General features: G+C 48.8%; 15 non-coding genes and 2 pseudogenes across 15 annotated transcripts; 16 read left to right on the top strand and 1 right to left on the bottom strand.

Annotated features, from left to right (window-relative positions):
• Positions 1 to 1,122: 1,122 nt before the first annotated feature.
• Positions 1,123 to 1,301, bottom strand: LOC134998224 (U1 spliceosomal RNA; annotated as a pseudogene).
• Positions 1,302 to 5,076: 3,775 nt separating this feature from the next.
• LOC134998193 (U1 spliceosomal RNA) lies at positions 5,077 to 5,240 on the top strand. Its single transcript, XR_010200502.1, has one exon. It is a non-coding gene; the product is annotated as a U1 spliceosomal RNA (small nuclear RNA).
• A 152-nt stretch (positions 5,241 to 5,392) lies between these two features.
• Positions 5,393 to 5,555, top strand: LOC134998213 (U1 spliceosomal RNA). Its single transcript, XR_010200513.1, has one exon. It is a non-coding gene; the product is annotated as a U1 spliceosomal RNA (small nuclear RNA).
• Positions 5,556 to 6,226: 671 nt separating this feature from the next.
• Positions 6,227 to 6,390, top strand: LOC134998274 (U1 spliceosomal RNA). Its single transcript, XR_010200568.1, has one exon. It is a non-coding gene; the product is annotated as a U1 spliceosomal RNA (small nuclear RNA).
• Positions 6,391 to 6,542: 152 nt separating this feature from the next.
• Positions 6,543 to 6,706, top strand: LOC134998202 (U1 spliceosomal RNA). Its single transcript, XR_010200509.1, has one exon. It is a non-coding gene; the product is annotated as a U1 spliceosomal RNA (small nuclear RNA).
• A 670-nt stretch (positions 6,707 to 7,376) lies between these two features.
• LOC134998182 (U1 spliceosomal RNA) lies at positions 7,377 to 7,540 on the top strand. Its single transcript, XR_010200491.1, has one exon. It is a non-coding gene; the product is annotated as a U1 spliceosomal RNA (small nuclear RNA).
• A 152-nt stretch (positions 7,541 to 7,692) lies between these two features.
• On the top strand, positions 7,693 to 7,856 carry LOC134998220 (U1 spliceosomal RNA). The gene has a single exon (XR_010200518.1). It is a non-coding gene; the product is annotated as a U1 spliceosomal RNA (small nuclear RNA).
• Positions 7,857 to 10,281: 2,425 nt separating this feature from the next.
• On the top strand, positions 10,282 to 10,445 carry LOC134998239 (U1 spliceosomal RNA). The gene has a single exon (XR_010200534.1). It is a non-coding gene; the product is annotated as a U1 spliceosomal RNA (small nuclear RNA).
• Positions 10,446 to 10,597: 152 nt separating this feature from the next.
• Positions 10,598 to 10,760, top strand: LOC134998178 (U1 spliceosomal RNA). The gene has a single exon (XR_010200487.1). It is a non-coding gene; the product is annotated as a U1 spliceosomal RNA (small nuclear RNA).
• Positions 10,761 to 11,434: 674 nt separating this feature from the next.
• LOC134998249 (U1 spliceosomal RNA) lies at positions 11,435 to 11,598 on the top strand. Its single transcript, XR_010200544.1, has one exon. It is a non-coding gene; the product is annotated as a U1 spliceosomal RNA (small nuclear RNA).
• A 152-nt stretch (positions 11,599 to 11,750) lies between these two features.
• LOC134998180 (U1 spliceosomal RNA) lies at positions 11,751 to 11,913 on the top strand. The gene has a single exon (XR_010200489.1). It is a non-coding gene; the product is annotated as a U1 spliceosomal RNA (small nuclear RNA).
• A 674-nt stretch (positions 11,914 to 12,587) lies between these two features.
• LOC134998238 (U1 spliceosomal RNA) lies at positions 12,588 to 12,751 on the top strand. The gene has a single exon (XR_010200533.1). It is a non-coding gene; the product is annotated as a U1 spliceosomal RNA (small nuclear RNA).
• A 152-nt stretch (positions 12,752 to 12,903) lies between these two features.
• Positions 12,904 to 13,066, top strand: LOC134998177 (U1 spliceosomal RNA). Its single transcript, XR_010200486.1, has one exon. It is a non-coding gene; the product is annotated as a U1 spliceosomal RNA (small nuclear RNA).
• A 674-nt stretch (positions 13,067 to 13,740) lies between these two features.
• LOC134998248 (U1 spliceosomal RNA) lies at positions 13,741 to 13,904 on the top strand. The gene has a single exon (XR_010200543.1). It is a non-coding gene; the product is annotated as a U1 spliceosomal RNA (small nuclear RNA).
• A 152-nt stretch (positions 13,905 to 14,056) lies between these two features.
• Positions 14,057 to 14,219, top strand: LOC134998179 (U1 spliceosomal RNA). The gene has a single exon (XR_010200488.1). It is a non-coding gene; the product is annotated as a U1 spliceosomal RNA (small nuclear RNA).
• Positions 14,220 to 14,893: 674 nt separating this feature from the next.
• Positions 14,894 to 15,057, top strand: LOC134998237 (U1 spliceosomal RNA). Its single transcript, XR_010200532.1, has one exon. It is a non-coding gene; the product is annotated as a U1 spliceosomal RNA (small nuclear RNA).
• A 152-nt stretch (positions 15,058 to 15,209) lies between these two features.
• On the top strand, positions 15,210 to 15,345 carry LOC134998209 (U1 spliceosomal RNA; annotated as a pseudogene).
• The last annotated feature ends 188 nt before the right edge of the window (positions 15,346 to 15,533 follow it).

Below are 15,533 nucleotides of genomic sequence, written 5' to 3'. Positions count from 1 at the left end.
TATCTAATTAGCACACAGGTAAGGAATTAAGAAAATCTTTATTTAAGGGTGAAGATGTTTCTCACAAAATCGTTGCCCCAATGCATCATTGAAATTCAAGCTGGAAAGATGATTTTAATATATCACTTGTACATTTTGTATTGCTCTTCTGGTGACAATGTAGTTTGTTTTTGTCAATTACCATTTTAATAATCGGGTAAAGAAAATTAATTGGATTTTTGAAAGAAAACAATACTGTCAATATACTATTAAAACAAATTAAAATGGTAAAAGTTATTGTACTTTAAGTAAAAATAAAAGAGCAAAAATATCAATCCCAGTTTTGGATTACTTTAATTAACAAAAAAAAATGCATATAGCAGAGGATAGTTTCAATATGCCTACCTCTGGGTTATGGACCCAGCATGCTTCCATTACAGTACTCTGCTGCACATGTAAGTGCAAAAGATCCTGAAGCACTCACTCATCATGGGAAAGTACCAATGTGTTTCTTCATTGGTTGATGGAAGAAACATCTTACAAAAACTCTCCACATTATTGACTTTTTAAAATGTTTCTAGGAATCGTTCTAGATGAATGCTTATTAGCCTTTGTCAGTATGTACTTTTGCAAAGTGTCGCTGTGGCGCAATCAGTTAGTGTGTAAGGCTATTAACCAAAAGGTTGGTGGTTCAATCCCACCCAGGGACTTAATTGACCTTGTTATCAGATTTTGGTGATCTTTAAGTAGACAAGTCAAAATTTCAAACCCCCTGTTATGGTGTAGGGTACCTGGCCTTCTCTGATGTAATCAGAGTTAGATTTGATTCAGTGATTTTATAAAAACAGCTAGGAAGCACAATTTAGCAGTGGGTTGCAGAGAAAAAGAAATATGCTGGCAGAAAAATCCAATTGAGTGATTAAACAGCTCTTCATTTTCTGGCTTTATTTTTATGCTAACAAATTTGTGCTCTGAAAAGTGTCCACAAAGCCAAGTATCTGATTAACACCTTTGTAGGGATGGTTTTTCACCTATTATTAAATTAAACTTGCTTCATTGGAAAGGCAGCAAGTGATGTCATCCAAGCATTGTGTCAAAGTTGGCTTCAAACCTCGTCTGCTTATGAAAAGAGAAAAGGGGTATGCAGGGCATGGCGGCCTTTTGCGGTGCTTGGATGACCCCTAGTTCGCATTAAATAATGCAGTCGAGTTTCCCACATTTGGGGAAATCACAGAGGTCAGCATACCCAGAATGCAATGAATGAACCGCACCCTGGGAGAACAGTCTTCATGACCATGGTATCTCCTATGCAAAATAAGTATGATTTGGGATAGGGCTGGGGAGGGCCGCTGCTCAGGCACATCTCTGTCAAGTAAAGGAGATTCAACTGAGGCAGCACAAGGGAACTCTCATCTGGGGACAACAACTGCAGGGAGAACACATATTTTCAGATGAACATGGGAGGGCAGAAGGCTGCCTAATACTGAAGCACCCCCAAACAACAAACCAAATGCAACAACTAGTGCAAGCATTCCTGGGGGAAGGCCTGCAGCAGATGGATTTGCATATGGCGATGTCATCCAAGCAGTGGGTCAAAGTTGGCTTCAACCCTCGTCTGCATATGAAAAGAGAAAAGGGGTGTGCAGGGCATGGCGGCCTTTTGCGGCACTTGGATGACCCCTAGTTCGCATTAAACACCTCCACCCTCCGTCGGTGTGGGGCTCATGTTGGCTATGCCCCAGCCCCTGAAGGATTCAAGCTGATTTCTTGCAGCAGCTGGGCACTGTAACAGCTCCAGAGCTGCTCTGTAAGGCAAGTAAAAGGGTGTGGGCCCTGCAGCAATACCTGTAGTTCGCATTGTGCGAGACCCCTAGTTCGCATTAAACACCCCCACCCTCCTTCGGTGTGGGGCTCATGTTGGCCATGCCCCAGCCCCTGAAGCATTCACGCTGATTTCTTGCAGCAGCTGGGCACTGTAACAGCTCAAGAGCTGCTCTGTAAGGCAAGTAAAAGGGTGTGGGCCCTGCAGCACTACCTGTAGTTTGCATTGTGCATTGGAAGGCACAAAGTAAGCAGACGGGAGGAGAAGTCAGGATAGTGCACAAGGGTATAGACGGGAGGGGCTCAAGAAAAAAGAAGTGGAAACAGACAGCAAACTAGGCTTCCAATGCACAATGCAAACTACAGGTAGTGCTGCAGGGCCCACACCCTTTTACTTGCCTTACAGAGCAGCTCTGGAGCTGTTTAATCACTCAATTGGATTTTTCTGCCAGCATAATTTTTCTCTTACGTCCTAGAGGATGCTGGGGATTCCGTAAGGACCATGGGGGATAGACGGGCTCCGCAGGAGACATGGGCACTTTAAGAAAGACTTTAGATCTGGGTGTGCACTGGCTCCTCCCTCTATGCCCCTCCTCCAGACCTCAGTTTACTACTGTGCCCAGAGGAGACTGGGTGCTTTTCAGGGAGCTCTCCTGAGTTTCCTGACAGAAAGTATATTTGTTAGATTTTTTTATTTTCAGGGAGCCTGCTGGCAACAGACTCCCTGCATCGAGGGGCGGAGGGGAGAGATGCACACCTACTTCTGTGAGTTGATAGGCTCTGCTTCTTAGGCTACTGTACAGCATTAGCTCCAGAGGGATCGGTACGCAGGTCTCACCCTCGCCGTCCGTCCCAGAGCCGCGCCGCCGTCCCCCTCGCAGAGCCGGAAGATAGAAGCCGGGTGAGTATGAGAAGAAAAGAAGACTTCAGAGGCGGCGGAAGACTTCATGATCTTCACTGAGGTAACGCACAGCAGTAAAGCTGTGCTCCATTGCTCCAATACACCTCACACACGGCAGTCAGTGTAAGGGTGAAGGGCGCAGGGGGGACGCCCTGGGCAGCAATATAGACCTCTCTTTGGCAAAATAAATATATATGCAGCTAGGCACTGTATATATATATATATAAGAGCCCCCGCCATTTTTTTACTATATTTGAGCGGGACAGAAGCCCGTCGCTGAGGGGGTGGGGCTTCTCCCTCAGCACTCACCAGCGCCATTTTCTCCACAGCACCGCTGAGGGGAAGCTCCACGGACTCTCCCCTGCTTATACCACGGTAGAAAGAGGGTCTTAAAGAAGAGGGGGGCACATAATTAGGCGCATATATATATGGAAATACAGCGCTACTGGGTAAACATAAAATTATTGTGTTTTTTTCCTGGGTCATATAGCGCTGGGGGGTGTGCTGGCATACTCTCTCTCTCTGTCTCTCCAAAGGGCCTTGTTGGGGAACTGTCCTCAGATAAGAGGATTCCCTGAGTGTATGGTGTGTCGGTACACGTGTGTCGACATGTCTGAGGTAGAAGGCTCTCCTAGAGAGGAGCAGGAGCAAATTAATGTGGTGTCTCCATCGACAACGCCGACACCTGACTGGATGGATATGTGGAATGTTTTAAGTGCTAATGTAAACTTATTACACAAGAGATTAGACAAAGCTGAAGCTAGGGAACAGTCAGGGAGTCAACCCATGCCTGTCCCTATGTCGCAGGGACCTTCGGGGTCTCAAAAGCGCCCACTATCCCAAATAGTTGACACAGATACCGACACAGATTCTGACTCCAGTGTCGACTACGATGATGCAAAGTTACAGCCAAAATTGGCTAAATGTATTCGATATATGATTATTGCAATAAAAGATGTTTTGCACATCACAGAGTCCCCTGTCCCTGACACGAGGGTACACATGTATAAGGGAAAGAAACCTGAGATAACCTTTCCCTCCTCACATGAGTTGAACGAATTATGTGAAAAAGCTTGGGAATCTCCAGACAAAAAGCTGCAGATTCCCAAAAGGATTCTTATGGCGTATCCTTTCCCGCCAATGGACAGGATACGGTGGGAATCCTCCCCTAGGGTGGATAAAGCATTGACACGCTTATCCAAAAAGGTAGCGCTGCCATCCCAGGATACGGCTACCATCAGGGACCCTGCTGACCGCAAGCAGGAGGTTACCCTAAAGTCCATTTACACACATTCTGGTACCTTACTCAGACCGGCAATTGCGTCGGCCGGGGTTGTAGCGCGGTGGCAGCATGGACAGATACCTTATCAGCAGAGATTGAGACCCTAGATAAGGATGCTATGTTATTGACCATAGGGCATATAAAAGATGCTGTCCTATATATGAGAGATGCTCAAAGTGACATTAGTCTACTGGGTTCTAGAATAAACGCTATGTCGATTTCTGCTAGACGAGTCCTATGGACCCGGCAATGGACAGGTGATGCCGACTCAAAAAGGCATATGGAGGTTTTACCTTACAGGGGTGAGGAATTGTTTGGGGAAGGTCTCTCGGACCTAGTCTCCACAGCTACAGCTGGTAAATCAAATTTTTTGCCTTATATTCCCTCACAGCCTAAGAAAGCACCACATTATCAAATACAGTCCTTTCGATCACAGAGAAACAAGAAAGTACGAGGTGCGTCCTTTCTTGCCAGAGGTAAGGGCAGAGGGAAGAAGCTGCACAACACAGCTAGTTCCCAGGAACAGAAGTCCTCCCCGGCCTCTACAAAATCCACCGCATGACGCTGGGGCTCCGCTAAAGGAGTCCGCCCAGTTGGGGGCACGTCTTCGAGTTTTCAGCCACATCTGGGTTCATTCGCAGGTGGATCCCTAGGCAATAGAAATTGTTTCTCAGGGTTACAAGCTGAAATTCGAAGAGGTGCCTCCTCGCCGGTTTTTCAAATCGGCCCTACCATCTTCTCCCCAGGAAAGGGAGATAGTGTTAAATGCAATTCACAAATTGTATCTTCAACATATGCAGATGAGGGTTCCAGCCAACTTTGGCCCACTGCTTGGATGACATCACCGTATGCAAATCCGTCTTCTGCAGACCTTCTCCCAGGAATGCTTGTACTAGTTGTTGCATTTGGTTTGTTGTTTGGGCGTGCTTCAGTATTAGGCAGCCTTCTGCCCTCCCATGTTCATCTGAAAATATGTGTTCTCCCGGCAGTTGTTGTCCCCAGATGAGAGTTCCCTTGTGCTGCCTCAGTTGAATCTCCTTTACTTGACAGAGATGTGCCTGAGCAGCGGCCCTCCCCAGCCCTATCTCAAATCATACTTATTTTGCATAGGAGATACCATGGTCATAAAGATTGTTCTCCCAGGGTGAGGTTCATTCATTGCATTCTGGGTATGCTGACCCCTGTGATTTCCCCAAATGTGGGAAACTCAACTGCATTATTTGTGGTAGTGGGGGACTGCGTTTGTGTTTTCCTCTGGTCAGCTCTGGTAAAAGTCAGATTTCTTTGTCTCAGATCTTCCTCTAGCCTTGTTCTTCTTTCGAGAGTTCCATTGTGCTGCCTCAGTTTGACCTCCTTCACTTGACAGGGGGGTACCCGAGCAGCGACCCTCCCCAGCTCTAGCCCAACTCCTACATACCTGCCAGGTGAGATACTATGATCATGAAGGTGCTTCTCCCAGGGCAAGGCTCACCCATTGCACTCTGGGTGTGCTGCTCCTGCGATTTCCCCAAATGTGGGAAACTTGACAGCATAATTTGTGTTTCCCCTGGTCGGCTCTCGTATAATTCAGATCTCTTTGTCTCAGGTCTCTCTCCAGCCTAGTTTGCTGTCTGTTTCCACTTCTGTTTTCTTGAGCCGCTCCCTTCTATGCCCTTGCGCACTATCCTGACTTCTCCCGTCTGCTTACTTTGTGCCTTCCAACGCACAATGCGAACTACAGGTAGTGCTGCAGGGCCCACACCCTTTTACTTGCCGTACAGAGCAGCTCTGGAGCTGTTACAGTGCCCAGCTGCTGCAAGAAATCAGCTTGAATGCTTCAGGGGCTGGGGCATAGCCAACATGAGCCCCACACCGAAGGAGGGTGGAGGTATTTAATGCGAACTAGGGGTCATCCAAGCACCGCAAAAGGCCGCCATGCCCTGCATAACCCTTTTCTCTTTTCATATGCAGATGAGGGTTCCAGCCAACTTTGGCCCACTGCTTGGATGACATCACCGTATGCAAATCCGTCTTCTGCAGACCTTCTCCCAGGAATGCTTTTACTAGTTGTTACATTTGGTTTGTTGTTTGGGGGTGCTTCAGTATTAGGCAGCCTTCTGCCCTCCCATGTTCATCTGAAAATATGTGTTCTCCCTGCAGTTGTTGTCCCCAGATGAGAGTTCCCTTGTGCTGCCTCAGTTGAATCTCCTTTACTTGACAGAGATGTGCCTGAGCAGCGGCCCTCCCCAGCCCTATCCCAAATCATACTTATTTTGCATAGAAGTTTCCATGGTCATGAAGATTGTTCTCCCAGGGTGAGGTTCATTCATTGCATTCTGGGTATGCTGACCCCTGTGATTTCCCCAAATGTGGGAAACTCGACTGCATTAATTGTGGTAGTGGGGGACTGTGTTTGTGCTTTCCTCTGGTCAGCTCTGGTAAAAGACAGATTTCTTTGTCTCAGATCTTCCTCTAGCCTTGTTCTTTTTTCGAGAGTTTCCTTGTGCTGCCTCAGTTGGATCTCCTTCACTTGACAGGGGGGTGCCCGAGCAGCGACCCTCCCCATCTCTAGCCCAACTCCTACTTACCTGCCAGGTGAGATACTATGATCAGGAAGGTGCTTCTCCCAGGGCAAGGCTCACCCATTGCACTCTGGGTGTGCTGCTCCTACGATTTCCCCAAATGTGGGACACTTGACTGCATAATTTGTGTTTCCTCTAGTCGGCTACTCGTATAATTCAGATCTCTTTGTCTCAGGTCTCTCTCCAGCCTAGTTTGCTGTCTGTTTCCACTTCTCTTTTCTTGAGCCGCTGCCTTCTATGCCCTTGTGCACTCTCCTGACTTCTCCTGTCTGCTTACTTTGTGCCTTCCAACGCACAATGCAAACTACAGGTAGTGCTGCAGGGCCCACACCCTTTTACTTGCCTTTCAGAGCAGCTCTGGAGCTGTTACAGTGCCCAGCTGCTGCAAGAAATCAGCTTGAATGCTTCAGGGGCTGGGGCATAGCCAACATGAGCCCCACACCGACGGAGGGTGGAGGTGTTTAATGCGAACTAAGGGTCATCCAAGCGCCGCAAAAGGCCGCCATGCCCTGCATACCCCTTTTCTCTTTTCATATGCAGATGAGGGTTCCAGCCAACTTTGGCCCACTGCTTGGATGACATCACCGTATGCAAATCCGTCTTCTGCAGACCTTCCTCCAGGAATGCTTGTACTAGTTGTTGCATTTGGTTTGTTGTTTGGGGTGCTTCAGTATTAGGCAGCCTTCAGCTCTCCCATGTTCATCTGAAAATATGTGTTCTCCCTGCAGTTGTTGTCCCCAGATGAGAGTTCCCTTGTGCTGCCTCAGTTGAATCTCCTTTACTTGAAAGAGATGTGCCTGAGCAGCGGCCCTCCCCAGCCCTATCCCAAATCATACTTATTTTGCATAGGAGATACCATGGTCATGAAGATTGTTCTCCCAGGGTGAGGTTCATTCATTGCATTCTGGGTATGCTGACCCCTGTGATTTCCCCAAATGTGGGAAACTCGACTGCATTATTTGTGGTAGTGGGGGACTGTGTTTGTGCTTTCCTCTGGTCAGCTCTGGTAAAAGTCAGATTTCTTTGTCTCAGATCTTCCTCTAGCCTTGTTCTTTTTTTGAGAGTTTCCTTGTGCTGCCTCAGTTGGATCTCCTTCACTTGACAGGGGGGTGCCCGAGCAGCGACCCTCCCCAGCTCAAGCCCAACTCCTACTTACCTGCCAAGTGAGATACTATGATCAGGAAGGTGCTTCTACCAGGGCAAGGCTCACCCATTGCACTCTGGGTGTGCTGCTCCTACGATTTCCCCAAATGTGGGACACTTGACTGCATAATTTGTGTTTCCTCTGGTCGGCTACTCGTATAATTCAGATCTCTTTGTCTCAGGTCTCTCTCCAGCCTAGTTTGCTGTCTGTTTCCACTTCTCTTTTCTTGAGCCCCTGCCTTCTATGCCCTTGTGCACTCTCCTGACTTCTCCTGTCTGCTTACTTTGTGCCTTCCAACGCACAATGCAAACTACAGGTAGTGCTGCAGGGCCAACACCCTTTTACTTGCCTTACAGAGCAGCTCTGGAGCTGTTACAGTGCCCAGCTGCTGCAAGAAATCAGCTTGAATGCTTCAGGGGCTGGGGCATAGCCAACATGAGCAGCAAGATGCAGCACTGGACTATTAGTAATGTACTGTTGTATGCTGAGCACCACAATGCAGCACAAGACAATGAGCAGTGATACTGAGCACTGATGAGGATACTACTGAGAACTGACACTGAGCAGGAGAGACACACTACTAGTATTACTGAGCAGCAATAAGTAACCACTGATACTGGGCACTGATATTGAGATTTCCACTGAGAGAACATAGCCACGTCCTCTCCGCTCTCTCTTCAATGCACGAGTAAAAATGGCGGCAACGCGCAGCTCTTTATATGGAATCCGAATCTCGCGAGAATCTGACAGCGGGATGATGACATTTTCCCTTGTTCAGGTTTTCATAGTCAGGCGGGAACAACCGAGCCTGCCACGGACCAGTGTAAACCACGTGGAGTTCGTCGGGAATTCGGTTCTTGGAGAACCGAACCCGCTCCTCTATATATACTATATTACTATGTTACTGTAGTATACAGAACACCACAATGCAATGAGCAGTGATAGTGAGCACTGATGAGGATACTAGAACTGACACTGAGCAGCAAGATGCAGCACTGGACTATTAGTAATGTACTGTAGTATGCTGAGCACCACAATGCAGCACAAGACAATGAGCAGTGATACTGAGCACTGATGAGGATACTACTGAGAACTGACACTGAGCAGGAGAGACACACTACTAGTATTACTGAGCAGCAATAAGTAACCACTGATACTGAGCACTGATATTGAGATTTCCACTGAGAGAACATAGCCACGTCCTCTCCGCTCTCTCTTCAATGCACGAGTAAAAATGGCAGCAACGCGCAGCTCTTTATATGGAATCCGAATCTCGCAAGAATCCGACAGCGGGATGATGACATTTTCCCTTGTTCAGGTTTTCCGAGTCAGGCGGGAACAACCGAGCCTGCCTCGGACCAGTGTAAACCACGTGGAGTTCGTGGGGAATTCGGTTCTCGGAGAACCGAACCCGCTCCTCTCTACCTTATACCCATCAATTTTTTTTATTTTCAATCTAAGCCCCTGCAGTTTTCTGTAAGCATCTGCTTCGCTATGATGATCAACAAGTCACAAGGGCAAACACTCAGGGCTTGAGGCGTAGATCTTAGGACCAGCTGCTACAAGCATGGCAGAGGTGTCACTATCACTGGTGACACCCAGAAAGGTAGCGAGGGAGATTGTAATGCAGTGCGCGCAGATAAACAGCGCAATGGTAAAAAGGAGGCATGGTTTCATAGGTAGGGGCGTGGCCTGGTGGCCTGAATCTACATTTTGTTGCTCCGGGTGTCCCGGGGGTTGGGGGCTGCACCCGGGGACTAGTGTGTGAGCTGTGCTGGCTCCTGCACAGTGACAGGGCATGGCCACCCAGCATGACGCCTCCCTTCTTGACCATGCTGTAATTGCAGTCGCACTGCAGTTCAGCGTGATCATAAAAAATGGTGTAGGCTCCTGCTGGTGCAGGCTTTAGAGAAAAGCTGCTGTGACCACGCCCCCTGTGTCTCCTCCGTTGCAGACCCCATTTTGAAGCCTTGCCCCCGGACTAAGAGAAAAGTATGCCCTTGCGCACTATCCTGACTTCTCCTCCCGTCTGCTTAATTTGTGCCTTCCAACGCACAATGCGAACAACAGGTGGTGCTGCAGGGCCCACACCCTTTTACTTGCCTTACAGAACAGCTCTGGAGCTGTTACAGTGCCCAGCTGCTGCAAGAAATCAGCTTGAATGCTTCAGGGGATGGGGCATGGCCAACATGAGCCCCACACCAAAGGAGGGTGGGGGTGTTTAATGGGAACTAGGGGTCATCCAAGCACTGCAAAAGGCCGCCATGCCCTGCATGCCCCTTTTCTCTTTTCATATGCAGATGAGGGTTCCAGTCAACTTTGGCCCACTGCTTGGATAACATCACCGTATGCAAATCCGTCTGCTGCAGACCTTCCCCAAGGAGTGCTTGTACTAGTTGTTGCATATGGTTTGATATTTGATGGTGCTTCAGTATTAGGCAGCCTTCCGCCCTCCCATGTTCATCTGAAAAGATGTGGTCTCCCTGCAGTTGTTGTCCCCAGATGAGAGTTCCCTTGTGCTGCCTCAGTTGAATCTCCTTTACTTGACAGAGATGTGCCTGAGCAGCGGCCCTCACCAGCCCTATCCCAAATCATACTTATTTTGCATAGGAGATACCATGGTCATGAAGATTGTTCTCCCAGGGTGAGGTTCATTCATTGCATTCTGGGTATGCTGACCCCTGTGATTTTCCCAAATGTGGGAAACTCGACTGCATTATTTGTGGTAGTGGGGGACTGTGTTTGTGCTTTCCTCTGGTCAGCTCTGGTAAAAGTCAGATTTCTTTGTCTCAGATCTTCCTCTAGCCTTGTTCTTCTATCGAGAGTTCCCTTGTGCTGCCTCAGTTGGATCTCTTTCACTTGACAGGGGGGTGCCCGAACAGCGACCCTCCCCAGCTCTAGCCCAACTCCTACTTACCTGCCAGGTGAGATACTATGATCATGAAGGTGCTTCTCCCAGGGCAAGGCTCACCCATTGCACTCTGGGTGTGCTGCCCCTGCGATTTCCCCAAATGTGGGAAACTTGACTGCATAATTTGTGTTTCCCCTGGTCGGCTCTCGTATAATTCAGATCTCTTTGTCTCAGATCTCTCTCCAGCCTAGTTTGCTGTCTGTTTCCACTTCTCTTTTCTTCAACCGCTCCCTTCTATACCCTTGTGCACTATCCTGACTTCTCCTCCCGTCTGCTTACTTTGTGCCTTCCAATGCACAATGCAAACTACAGGTAGTGCTGCAGGGCCCACACCCTTTTACTTGCCTTACAGAGCAGCTCTGGAGCTGTTACAGTGCCCAGCTGCTGCAAGAAATCAGCTTGAATGCTTCAGGGGATGGGGCATGGCCAACATGAGCCCCACACCAAAGGAGGGTGGAGGTGTTTAATGCGAACTAGGGGTCATCCAAGCACCACAAAAGGCCGCCATGCCCTGCACGCCCCTTTTCTCTTTTCATATGCAGATGAGGGTTGAAGCCAACTTTGACCCACTGCTTGGATGACATCACCGTATGCAAATCCGTCTTCTGCAGAACTTCCCCCAGGAATGCTTGCACTAGTTGTTGCATTTGGTTTGTTGTTTGGGGGTGCTTCAGTATTAGGCAGCCTTCTGCCCTCCCATGTTCATCTGAAAATATGTGTTCTCCCTGCAGTTGTTGTCCCCAGATGAGAGTTCCCTTGTGCTGCCTCAGTTGAATCTCCTTTACTTGACAGAGATGTGCATGAGCAGCGGCCCTCCCCAGCCCTATTCCAAATCATACTTATTTTGCATAGGAGATACCATGGTCATGAAGATTGTTCTCCCAGGGTGAGGTTCATTCATTGCATTTTGGGTATGCTGACCCCTGTGATTTCCCCAAATGTGGGAAACTTGACTGCATTATTTGTGGTAGTGGGGGACTGTGTTTGTGCTTTCCTCTGGTCAGCTCTGGTAAAAGTCAGATTTCTTTGTCTCAGATTTTCCTCTAGCCTTGTTCTTCTTTCGAGAGTTCCATTGTGCTGCCTCAGTTGGATCTCCTTCACTTGACAGGGGGGTACCCGAGCAGCGACCCTCCCCAGCTCTAGCCCAACTCCTACTTACCTGCCAGGTGAGATACTATGATCATGAAGGTGCTTCTCCCAGGGCAAGGCTCACCCATTGCACTCTGGGTGTGCTGCCCCTGCGATTTCCCCAAATGTGGGAAACTTGACTGCATAATTTGTGTTTCCCCTGGTCGGCTCTCGTATAATTCAGATCTATTTGTCTCAGGTCTCTCTCCAGCCTAGTTTGCTGTCTGTTTCCACTTCTCTTTTCTTCAGCCGCTCCCTTCTATACCCTTGTGCACTATCCTGACTTCTCCTCCCGTCTGCTTACTTTGTGCCTTCCAATGCACAATGCAAACTACAGGTAGTGCTGCAGGGCCCACACCCTTTTACTTGCCTTACAGAGCAGCTCTGGAGCTGTTACAGTGCCCAGCTGCTGCAAGAAATCAGCTTGAATGCTTCAGGGGATGGGGCATGGCCAACATGAGCCCCACACCAAAGGAGGGGGGAGGTGTTTAATGCGAACTAGGGGTCATCCAAGCACTGCAAAAGGCCGCCATGCCCTGCATGCCCCTTTTCTCTTTTCATATGCAGATGAGGGTTCCAGTCAACTTTGGCCCACTGCTTGGATAACATCACCGTATGCAAATCCGTCTGCTGCAGACCTTCCCCCAGGAGTGCTTGTACTAGTTGTTGCATATGGTTTGATATTTGATGGTGCTTCAGTATTAGGCAGCCTTCCGCCCTCCCATGTTCATCTGAAAAGATGTGGTCTCCCTGCAGTTGTTGTCCCCAGATGAGAGTTCACTTGTGCTGCCTCAGTTGAATCTCCTTTACTTGACAGAGATGTGCCTGAGCAGCTGCCCTCACCAGCCCTATCCCAAATCATACTTATTTTGCATAGGAGATACCATGGTCATGAAGATTGTTCTCCCAGGGTGAGGTTCATTCATTGCATTCTGGGTATGCTGACCCCTGTGATTTTCCCAAATGTGGGAAACTCGACTGCATTATTTGTGGTAGTGGGGGACTGTGTTTGTGCTTTCCTCTGGTCAGCTCTGGTAAAAGTCAGATTTCTTTGTCTCAGATCTTCCTCTAGCCTTGTTCTTCTTTCGAGAGTTCCCTTGTGCTGCCTCAGTTGGATCTCTTTCACTTGACAGGGGGGTGCCCGAACAGCGACCCTCCCCAGCTCTAGCCCAACTCCTACTTACCTGCCAGGTGAGATACTATGATCATGAAGGTGCTTCTCCCAGGGCAAGGCTCACCCATTGCACTCTGGGTGTGCTGCCCCTGCGATTTCCCCAAATGTGGGAAACTTGACTGCATAATTTGTGTTTCCCCTGGTCGGCTCTCGTATAATTCAGATCTCTTTGTCTCAGGTCTCTCTCCAGCCTAGTTTGCTGTCTGTTTCCACTTCTCTTTTCTTCAACCGCTCCCTTCTATACCCTTGTGCACTATCCTGACTTCTCCTCCCGTCTGCTTACTTTGTGCCTTCCAATGCACAATGCAAACTACAGGTAGTGCTGCAGGGCCCACACCCTTTTACTTGCCTTACAGAGCAGCTCTGGAGCTGTTACAGTGCCCAGCTGCTGCAAGAAATCAGCTTGAATGCTTCAGGGGATGGGGCATGGCCAACATGAGCCCCACACCAAAGGAGGGTGGAGGTGTTTAATGCGAACTAGGGGTCATCCAAGCACCGCAAAAGGCCGCCATGCCCTGCACGCCCCTTTTCTCTTTTCAAATGCAGATGAGGGTTGAAGCCAACTTTGACCCACTGCTTGGATGACATCACCGTATGCAAATCCGTCTTCTGCAGAACTTCCCCCAGGAATGCTTGCACTAGTTGTTGCATTTGGTTTGTTGTTTGGGGGTGCTTCAGTATTAGGCAGCCTTCTGCCCTCCCATGTTCATCTGAAAATATGTGTTCTCCCTGCAGTTGTTGTCCCCAGATGAGAGTTCCCTTGTGCTGCCTCAGTTGAATCTCCTTTACTTGACAGAGATGTGCATGAGCAGCGGCCCTCCCCAGCCCTATTCCAAATCATACTTATTTTGCATAGGAGATACCATGGTCATGAAGATTGTTCTCCCAGGGTGAGGTTCATTCATTGCATTTTGGGTATGCTGACCCCTGTGATTTCCCCAAATGTGGGAAACTTGACTGCATTATTTGTGGTAGTGGGGGACTGTGTTTGTGCTTTCCTCTGGTCAGCTCTGGTAAAAGTCAGATTTCTTTGTCTCAGATTTTCCTCTAGCCTTGTTCTTCTTTCGAGAGTTCCATTGTGCTGCCTCAGTTGGATCTCCTTCACTTGACAGGGGGGTACCCGAGCAGCGACCCTCCCCAGCTCTAGCCCAACTCCTACTTACCTGCCAGGTGAGATACTATGATCATGAAGGTGCTTCTCCCAGGGCAAGGCTCACCCATTGCACTCTGGGTGTGCTGCCCCTGCGATTTCCCCAAATGTGGGAAACTTGACTGCATAATTTGTGTTTCCCCTGGTCGGCTCTCGTATAATTCAGATCTATTTGTCTCAGGTCTCTCTCCAGCCTAGTTTGCTGTCTGTTTCCACTTCTCTTTTCTTCAGCCGCTCCCTTCTATACCCTTGTGCACTATCCTGACTTCTCCTCCCGTCTGCTTACTTTGTGCCTTCCAGTGCACAATGCAAACTACAGGTAGTGCTGCAGGGCCCACACCCTTTTACTTGCCTTACAGAGCAGCTCTGGAGCTGTTACAGTGCCCAGCTGCTGCAAGAAATCAGCTTGAATGCTTCAGGGGATGGGGCATGGCCAACATGAGCCCCACACCAAAGGAGGGGGGAGGTGTTTAATGCGAACTAGGGGTCATCCAAGCACTGCAAAAGGCCGCCATGCCCTGCATGCCCCTTTTCTCTTTTCATATGCAGATGAGGGTTCCAGTCAACTTTGGCCCACTGCTTGGATAACATCACCGTATGCAAATCCGTCTGCTGCAGACCTTCCCCCAGGAGTGCTTGTACTAGTTGTTGCATATGGTTTGATATTTGATGGTGCTTCAGTATTAGGCAGCCTTCCGCCCTCCCATGTTCATCTGAAAAGATGTGGTCTCCCTGCAGTTGTTGTCCCCAGATGAGAGTTCACTTGTGCTGCCTCAGTTGAATCTCCTTTACTTGACAGAGATGTGCCTGAGCAGCTGCCCTCACCAGCCCTATCCCAAATCATACTTATTTTGCATAGGAGATACCATGGTCATGAAGATTGTTCTCCCAGGGTGAGGTTCATTCATTGCATTCTGGGTATGCTGACCCCTGTGATTTTCCCAAATGTGGGAAACTCGACTGCATTATTTGTGGTAGTGGGGGACTGTGTTTGTGCTTTCCTCTGGTCAGCTCTGGTAAAAGTCAGATTTCTTTGTCTCAGATCTTCCTCTAGCCTTGTTCTTCTTTCGAGAGTTCCCTGGTGCTGCCTCAGTTGGATCTCCTTCACTTCACAGGGGGGAACCCGAGCAGCGACCCTCCCCAGCTCTAGCCCAACTCCTACTTACCTGCCAGGTGAGATACTATGATCATGAAGGTGCTTCTCCCAGGGCAAGGCTCAACCATTGCACTCTGGGTGTGCTGCTCCTGCGATTTCCCCAAATGTGGGAAACTTGACTGCATAATTTGTGTTTCCCCTCGTCGGCTCTCGTATAATTCAGATCTCTTTGTCTCAGGTCTCTCTCCAGCCTAGTTTGCTGTCTGTTTCCACTTCTCTTTTCTTCAGCCGCTCCCTTCTATACCCTTGTGCACTATCCTGACTTCTCCTCCCGTCTGCTTACTTTGTGCCTTCCAATGCACAATGCAAACTACAGGTAGTGCTGC

Source organism: Pseudophryne corroboree, unplaced genomic scaffold (genome assembly GCF_028390025.1).
Source record: "Pseudophryne corroboree isolate aPseCor3 unplaced genomic scaffold, aPseCor3.hap2 scaffold_1479, whole genome shotgun sequence".
In the NCBI taxonomy this organism is placed as follows: domain Eukaryota; kingdom Metazoa; phylum Chordata; class Amphibia; order Anura; family Myobatrachidae; genus Pseudophryne; species Pseudophryne corroboree.
The sequence above is the reverse complement of the archived record's forward strand: the minus strand, read 5'-3'. Positions and strand labels throughout refer to the sequence as shown.